This window comes from Pogoniulus pusillus, unplaced genomic scaffold (assembly GCF_015220805.1).
Source record: "Pogoniulus pusillus isolate bPogPus1 unplaced genomic scaffold, bPogPus1.pri scaffold_63_arrow_ctg1, whole genome shotgun sequence".
NCBI classification, from domain to species: domain Eukaryota; kingdom Metazoa; phylum Chordata; class Aves; order Piciformes; family Lybiidae; genus Pogoniulus; species Pogoniulus pusillus.
The window spans coordinates 58,080-65,124 of record NW_026974713.1 but is presented as its reverse complement, the minus strand read 5'-3'; the positions used below and the strand labels follow the sequence as shown (position 1 = coordinate 65,124).

The following is a 7,045-nucleotide window of genomic DNA, read 5'->3' as shown; positions in this document are numbered from 1 at the left end:
ACTCCATACAGAAGGCTCTCAGTGATTGGCTCATTAAGCTTCTCGCCTATACTGCTGATTGGCTGTTCCAACTCAGCTCCTTGCTAAAAGTTCACAACTTCTGCTTAGCTAAGATCTCTTATCAGCACAAGAAACCATATGCTCTGACTCCTTGTCAGTACAACAGACCCTGCAATAAAATTAGGTCAACGTGTCGTAAATTCCTCTTTCTTATCAATTAAGTAGGTGTCATTTTACGCAGCTCTAGCCCAAGGTTTATGGTGTAACTCCTCCAAGGTTATCAGTTGTTCCTGGCTCACAGTGCGTGACCCTACAGTGTGGCTGCGGGTGGGGCCGGTCAGGGGTGGGTGTGTGGGGGGCTCCTGGTGCCGCTCTGGGGGGGGGCTTCGTGTCCCCGGCGAGCCCTGGGGGCTTGGAGGCTTCATGGTGGCAGGGGCCGGGCGGCTGTGGTGCTGCAGGGCAGTGCTGGGCTGAGGGCCGGGCCCAGGGGGGAGCCCGGGGCAGGCCGTGGGCTGGCTTTAGTGGGGGTGCCAGGCGTGGGTGCTGTGGCTGTGCCGAGCCCGAGCTTGGGAGCGCCTGGGGCTGGTGGCAGCCGTGGGGCGGTTTGGCTGTGCTGGGGGCAGTGGCATCAGAGCCCTCTGTGCCCCCCAGAGCCTTGGCCTGGGGGTGTGGTGTGCCCAGCCCTGTGCTGCCAGCACTGCCTCGAGGGCCCCCAGCCCCCTGCCTGTGTCTGGGGACCCTCTCACTGCAGAGTGCCCCCAGCCCCCCTGCCCTCTGTGCTGCTCCTCGGGAGGCTGCAGCTCGCCCCCAGGGTGTTTTGGTTTGGGGTGCCCTGGCTTGTGAGGAGGACCCCCCCCAGGTTTGGGGCACCCCTTCAGCTGTGGGGGACTTGCCCAGCACGTGGGGGCCGTTGAGCTCCAGGCCACTTTAGCAATGGGAGCTGCAAGTGGAGCCCCAAATGCCTCTCTGCAACCACAGAATGGGATCCAGGCTGGCCCTGAGGGCCCCCAGAATGGCTCCTGGCACTCAGAACTGCCCCCAGGGTGGTCCAGTGCAGCCCAGGCCCCTCAGGTGCCTGCAGGCAGCCTCAAAGAGCAGCCTGGGACCCAAACATGCTTTGCCAAGACTCTTTGGTTTCCCTCCTGGCATCTCAGACTTGCCCCCAGGGACCCTAAGATGCTCCTCCTGGATCCCCCAAATGCCTCCTGTGCTCCCCAAGTACCCCCAGGGCCTGTGGGGTGCTTTCTTGCTGCTGTTTTTGGGTGAGGGGTGCCCACGGGGGGTGGCAGCTCTGGTCCCAGCTGTCCCTGCAGCCTCTGTCCAGGCTGCAGCTGCCCAGAGCTGCTCCTTTGCCATCCTGCCGAGGGTGGGCACCCCCCAGCCCTCTGCCAGCAGTGCTGGAGGGGCTAATGTGGGGGTTGGGCTCAGCCCCCAGCTGCTGGCAGGTGCAGGAGCTCCCTGCTGCCATCCTGGCAGGGCTGCAGAGGCCAAGGCAGGCAGCTGGGCACAGGCTGGCAGGGGCAGAGCTGTTGTCTTGCAAGTTCCCAGAGACTCTAATAAATTTAATAGACCCAATGACAATTTATAGAATTTATAGAGTGCCCTCCCCTCTTCCCCCTCCTTTCCCAAAACATAGAGATTAGATACAGGGAGAGAGAGAGGTGAGCACACCCAAATAAATCAATCTCACTCGATTTGGAAGTTAAAAAGGAAAAGTTTAACAATAACTTAGAAAAGGTATTGGAGGTAGGGAAGTTTACAAAGGATAAGGAAGGGAAAACAGCAAAGTACAAAAAAAAGGAATGGATACAACCCGAGCAATGTGATGGTGTCTCTGCCTCGTGGCTGCCACGTGGTGTGCTGGTATGCAGTGTGTGTGTGCGTGCTGAGAGGGAGTACAGAAAAGAGAGTGAGCAAGGAAGCCCCTCTGTCTTTTATAGGACAGGAAGTGGGTGGAGTGGGCTAACCATCACCTGGAGTGTGGCCCACCCCTGGGAAGGGGCCAAGACCCCTAGGGTCAGGTTCAGGGTTACGCCCCCCTGAAGTGTTAACCCTATACAGCTGTGCAGGCTGCAGAGGCAGCAGCAGCAGGCCCCAGGCTGGCTCCAGGGGCTTTGTGTGTGCACAGTGGAGCTGAAGCTGCTGAGAGCAGGCAGGAGAACTCCTCACAGGCACGAGTGGGCACCTCCTGCGCTCCAGCCGCAGGGGCTTGCTGGGCAGAGGTGCCCTCACTTGGCAGGTGGCAGCCTCTGCCTGCCCTGGGGCATGGAGCTGTGCCCTGCTCTCTGCAGGTGTCTCTGTCCCCCCCAGCTGAGTTCTGCCTTTGTCCCTGCCCTCAGCAAGCCCCAGCCCTGTGTCCAGTGTGCCCAGCTTGCCCTCAGCACCCCAGTGAGCCTCCAGTCCTTTGGGGTGCCAGGGGGTGCGGGAGGGTGCCAGGGGGGCACTTGGGGGTCTGAGGCTGCTGTTGTGGCTTTCCTGGGGGCATTTTGGGCTGGGCCTTGGCTCCTCCTGCTTGTGCCAGGGTCCAGTGTGGGCTGCCCGGGGGGCCACAGGGGGTCAGGTGAGGCTGTTTCGGGGTTCAGGTCTTTAGGCCCCCCCCAGTGCCAGTGCCTGTGTCATGGAAGGTAGCAGAGCCCTCTTGCATAGGCCTCACTTGTACACAGGGTCGTGGCTCACACGGGTACCAGCCATCAAAAAAAACCAAAACAATATTTCTATCTGCTGTCCTAGCAGCTACAGGGCCTCTGAGAAGATTTCTCCCCCAGAGGGGTAGAAGGTAAACATTGGCTATGTTTTGAGACAAAAACCTTGTTTCCCATCGCTCGATGGACACCTGCTGGGGGCTGACCCCTGGGTGGTCTTACAGGTTGTTTTTGGGTAAGAATTGTCCAATTGTATGGATTGATTATAACTTTGTACCAATCTGTAAAATTCATGTAAAATCGCCTGAACTGGCTAAACACACCTCTTTAGAACACTAAAAAAATGCTGCATTTGCCTTAATTGAGCACCTTTCTTGCTCTTAACCCTGCTCTCTTTCTGAATGACACCCTGCCTGCACACGCATCGCTTGGCAGCAGTAATTAAAAATTACGGCCGGCTTGGCACATACTCAGCACGAACTCGGCAGCGCCCGATCCTCGTCAGCCTCAGAAGCCAGGGCCCAGCTCAGCCTGAACCTGCAGGAGGCTCAGACCACGTGCCTTAAATTCATAATACCCTGAAACTTCTCAGAACTGCATTTGGACAGTGAGTAACCGACAAACTCTTTATGTAGAGACTGAATAATCTCTCAAGACTCAAATGAACTCTCTCAAAATCACAGACTCTCTTCATTTTAGCCATTCTTTATTTTAATCTGCGACCGCGAACCAAGAACTTACGTGGGATAGTTATAAATAAGTTTGGGGAAAGGGATTTCTAGTGTTTTAGTAATAAATCATTTAACCATCTTTATAAATCGGCCTCACATGTTATTCCCCATGAATTCCCCTAAACTCCATTCCGTAACATAATGGCGCAGCGAGCAGGGTCAGCGACAGCTGAAGCTGAGTCGGCTATCACAACATCGACAATAGACTATTTGTTTTCTAAACTGGCATCTATTTTTGAGCCTGCACATTTAAGGAAAGCCATGGACACGCTCGCTTTTGCTAGCCCGGAACAATTAACAGACAGACGGGCAGATCTGATAGTCACGTTGTATACAGCTTTAGAGGAAGTAGACGGAGTCGATAAAGAGAATCTTATTTTGTTAGCAGCATGCATAATTCAGGCTCAAGGCGCATTTGATAATATGGTAATTGATGTTGAGTGCCATCCGCGGCACCTCGACATCCATGCCAGCTGCTGCCGCAACAGGAACCGCCATTGCAGTCCTCACCAGTTCCTTTGCCGCATACCCGAGTGCCGCAGATGTCGCCACCGCCGCCATTAACGCCGCAGGTGATCATCCGCCACTCCGCCACAACTCAGACCGAAACCGACCGCCGGGACGAGCAGCCGCCATTTTTCCCAACTGGCGCCATCTTCCGAGCTGTCTTCCTGACCAGCGCCATCTTCTGAGCTGCCGCCTACGAAGTGACGGAGACCACGTGCCTGTGCCGTCCCGCCGGAAGGAGAAGCACCGCCCCAAGTTGTCGCCCGGAAACACGCCAAGTAGTAGCGATGCGGAAATGGAGGAAATATACAGAAGCATGAAATTGTTCTCCATGAATCCTGCATTCAAATCAGAAACTGTTCAAGGGAAAAGGGGGAGATGCACCACGACCGCACGAATTCCACCATACACTGCATTGCAGATACGGGAGTTAAGGGAAATTTATTCCCGTATGCCTAACGAGACAATAACTGATTATGTTTATAGGGTGGTGGACAATGGTGCTGCTTTGATAATACTGTCCTGCGATGAGGTACAGGGAGGCTCTTGGGGACCTGAAGTGTTCCTAGGTACAGGTCCCGAGGGGGATCTCGCATTGAGTTCTAGAATCCTTTATTGGGCTGGTTCCTTCGATCCTACAGATAGAGATGAACCCACAAAATTTTGTGTCACAAACTGCGATGAATTGCGTGAAACAGTTACTAAGCTAGCATGTATGCAGGCTATGAGTCAGAGGGGACTTCATCCAAATCCTATGGACGCCCCAATAGAGCCACACAGGCTGAGACCTTTAGTAAAAGGTCAGCCAGGTGTTTTAAGGGGGGTATGTAATGCCAGAAGAGAACAAATTGAGGAAGTATTACAAGAGAGTATGCAACTGGGGGAGAGCTCATCCCACCACACCACGTGGGGAGAACTGCTGGAGGAATTGTCCATTAAAGGGCGAGAATTAGGTTATACTGACACTCCGTTTTTACCACCATCCTTCTTTGAGAAGAAGCAATCTGGAAACAAAAGCAGCCATGTGGTTGCCTCACATGGAAAGAAACAAGAAGTGCGACATGCTAAGGCATCTGGTAGCCCTAAAGGGAGTCCCAGAGGGAGTCCTAGAGTGAGCCCACGGTCGAGCCCTAGGGGGACGCCGGAGCTCAATCATCACTACAGCTCGGGAATATCCTGGGGGCAAAGTCCCTATTATGGGCAAGGTGTATACCTAAAACAAGAGCATAAATTCGGGATAAAACCTCGTGATTTATTGAAAAAGAGCTGGGTAGAGTACAACCCCATGAGGGCTGAATTCAATAATCTGAGTAAAACCATCATTGGTGAGTTACGAGATGACATGCATCGAATGATGAAAAAACTACTAGCTCAGACATTTAAAGACCGTGATGGAGATGGGGCAGGAGGGGACCGCAACAGGAGTTCCAGAGCCGCCTCTCCTAACAAGTCTGGTCAGCCTTTCACTTCTGATCAGCAGGGGGCTAAAAGCAAGTCAAAAAACTAGAAGTAGCGATGAATGCTTCAGGCCTCATCCATCGCTTTATTTATGCCTGCCAGTGGTCTGAAAAACCTGAATCTTTCATTATGATTCCAACAGGAATGGACAGAACTGCTGTGAAGTATCTAATAGATACAGGTGCACAAATTACAGTGCTAAATGTGCAACTGGCAAAGCATCTGAGAATCCTGCCATCCAGAAGGAAGGTAAAGATAATGGGTGTCACAGGACAGCCCAACATATGCCACTTAGCTAAAACAAGACTGTGGTTACCTGGGGAGAAAAGGAGCACCCTGGTAGAGGTGGCATTAGGTACCTGTCAAGAGAATATTCTTGGATTTGATGTTTTAGCAGGTAGGAGGTGGCATCTTCCAGATGGTACATTGTGGAGCTTTGGTTCTTATGGAGTGGGGGCAAAAGGGGCAAAATCAGCCCATGCTCGTGTTCACTTATTGCAAACCGCTCCTACACTGCCAAAGCCACACGTTACCTGTGTTGCACAATATCCATTACCAGCAGCAGCTAGGCAAGGCATTACTGAAGTGATAGCTGACCTGGAGAAAAGAAAGATTATCACCAGAACTCATTCTCCTTACAATTCACCTGTCTGGCCAGTTCAAAAACCAGATGGCAGGTGGAGACTAACTATTGACTTTAGGAAACTCTTCCTCTCACTGCAGCAGTTCCAAGTCTCTCATCCACAGTGACAGCAATTCAAGCGGCTTCTCACGCCTGGATGGCAACTATGGATGTGAAGGACATGTTCTTCAAGGTACCGCTGAGGGAAGAGGACAAACTGCAGTTTGCATTCACCTGGCAAGGTATTCAATACACATTCAACAGTCTCCCACAGGGGTACAAACATAGTACAACTATTGCACATAACACACTAGCAGCCTTGCTTGACACTATTTAACTTCCTAAAAATGTTAAGGCGTACCATTACATTGATGACATCTTGGTGGGAGGAAATGACAAGGAGCAAGTTGCTGCAGTAGCCAGGGACATTTGGAAGTTACTGACTGACCAAGGACTGACTATTCCAAGGGAAAAGTGCCAAGGCCCAAGCCAGGAGGTTAAGTTCCTAGGATCCTGGTGGGTGGCAGGTGCAGTGTCAGTACCAGAGGATACCTTACAAGAAATTGAAAAGGGCCAGATACCCCAAAACAAAAAGGAGCTACAACAATTGTTGGGCACCTTGGGCTGCTGGAGAAAACACATCCCAGGTTTCTCCGTGATTGCTCGTCCTCTGTATGATTTGCTTAAGAAGCACAAAGTTTGGGATTGGACTCCACGACATTCTGAGAGCCTGAGAGTTCTCAAAGATGAGCTGAAGGCATATCAGAAGTTGGGACCCTTGCACCCACAAGATGCCCTAAGGGCTGAATGGGGTTTTTCCGAGCATGCCTCATACTGTGGAATATTCCAAAGGGGACCCAATGGTCCTAGCAGAGCTCTTTTGTTTTCATCAACGGCATTCAAAGAGACCGAGACACGGTACTCGGAATGGGAAAAGGGACTCCTTTCCCTAACTCGAGCTGTCAAAGAGGCAGAGAAGCTTCACACTACACAGGATATTGTAGTGCAAGGCCTGTTTCCTCTGCTAAAATCGATCCTTAAAGGATCTCCTCCACCAGAAGGGATTGCCCAAAAGGCTACCGTAA

General features: G+C 52.3%; 1 long non-coding RNA gene across 1 annotated transcript; it reads right to left on the bottom strand.

Annotated features, from left to right (window-relative positions):
- Positions 1 to 3,327: 3,327 nt before the first annotated feature.
- On the bottom strand, positions 3,328 to 6,147 carry LOC135174415 (uncharacterized). Its single transcript, XR_010301885.1, has 2 exons — positions 5,872 to 6,147; positions 3,328 to 4,098 (listed from the first exon to the last, which is right to left on the bottom strand). It is a non-coding gene; the product is annotated as an uncharacterized LOC135174415 (long non-coding RNA).
- Positions 6,148 to 7,045: the final 898 nt, after the last annotated feature.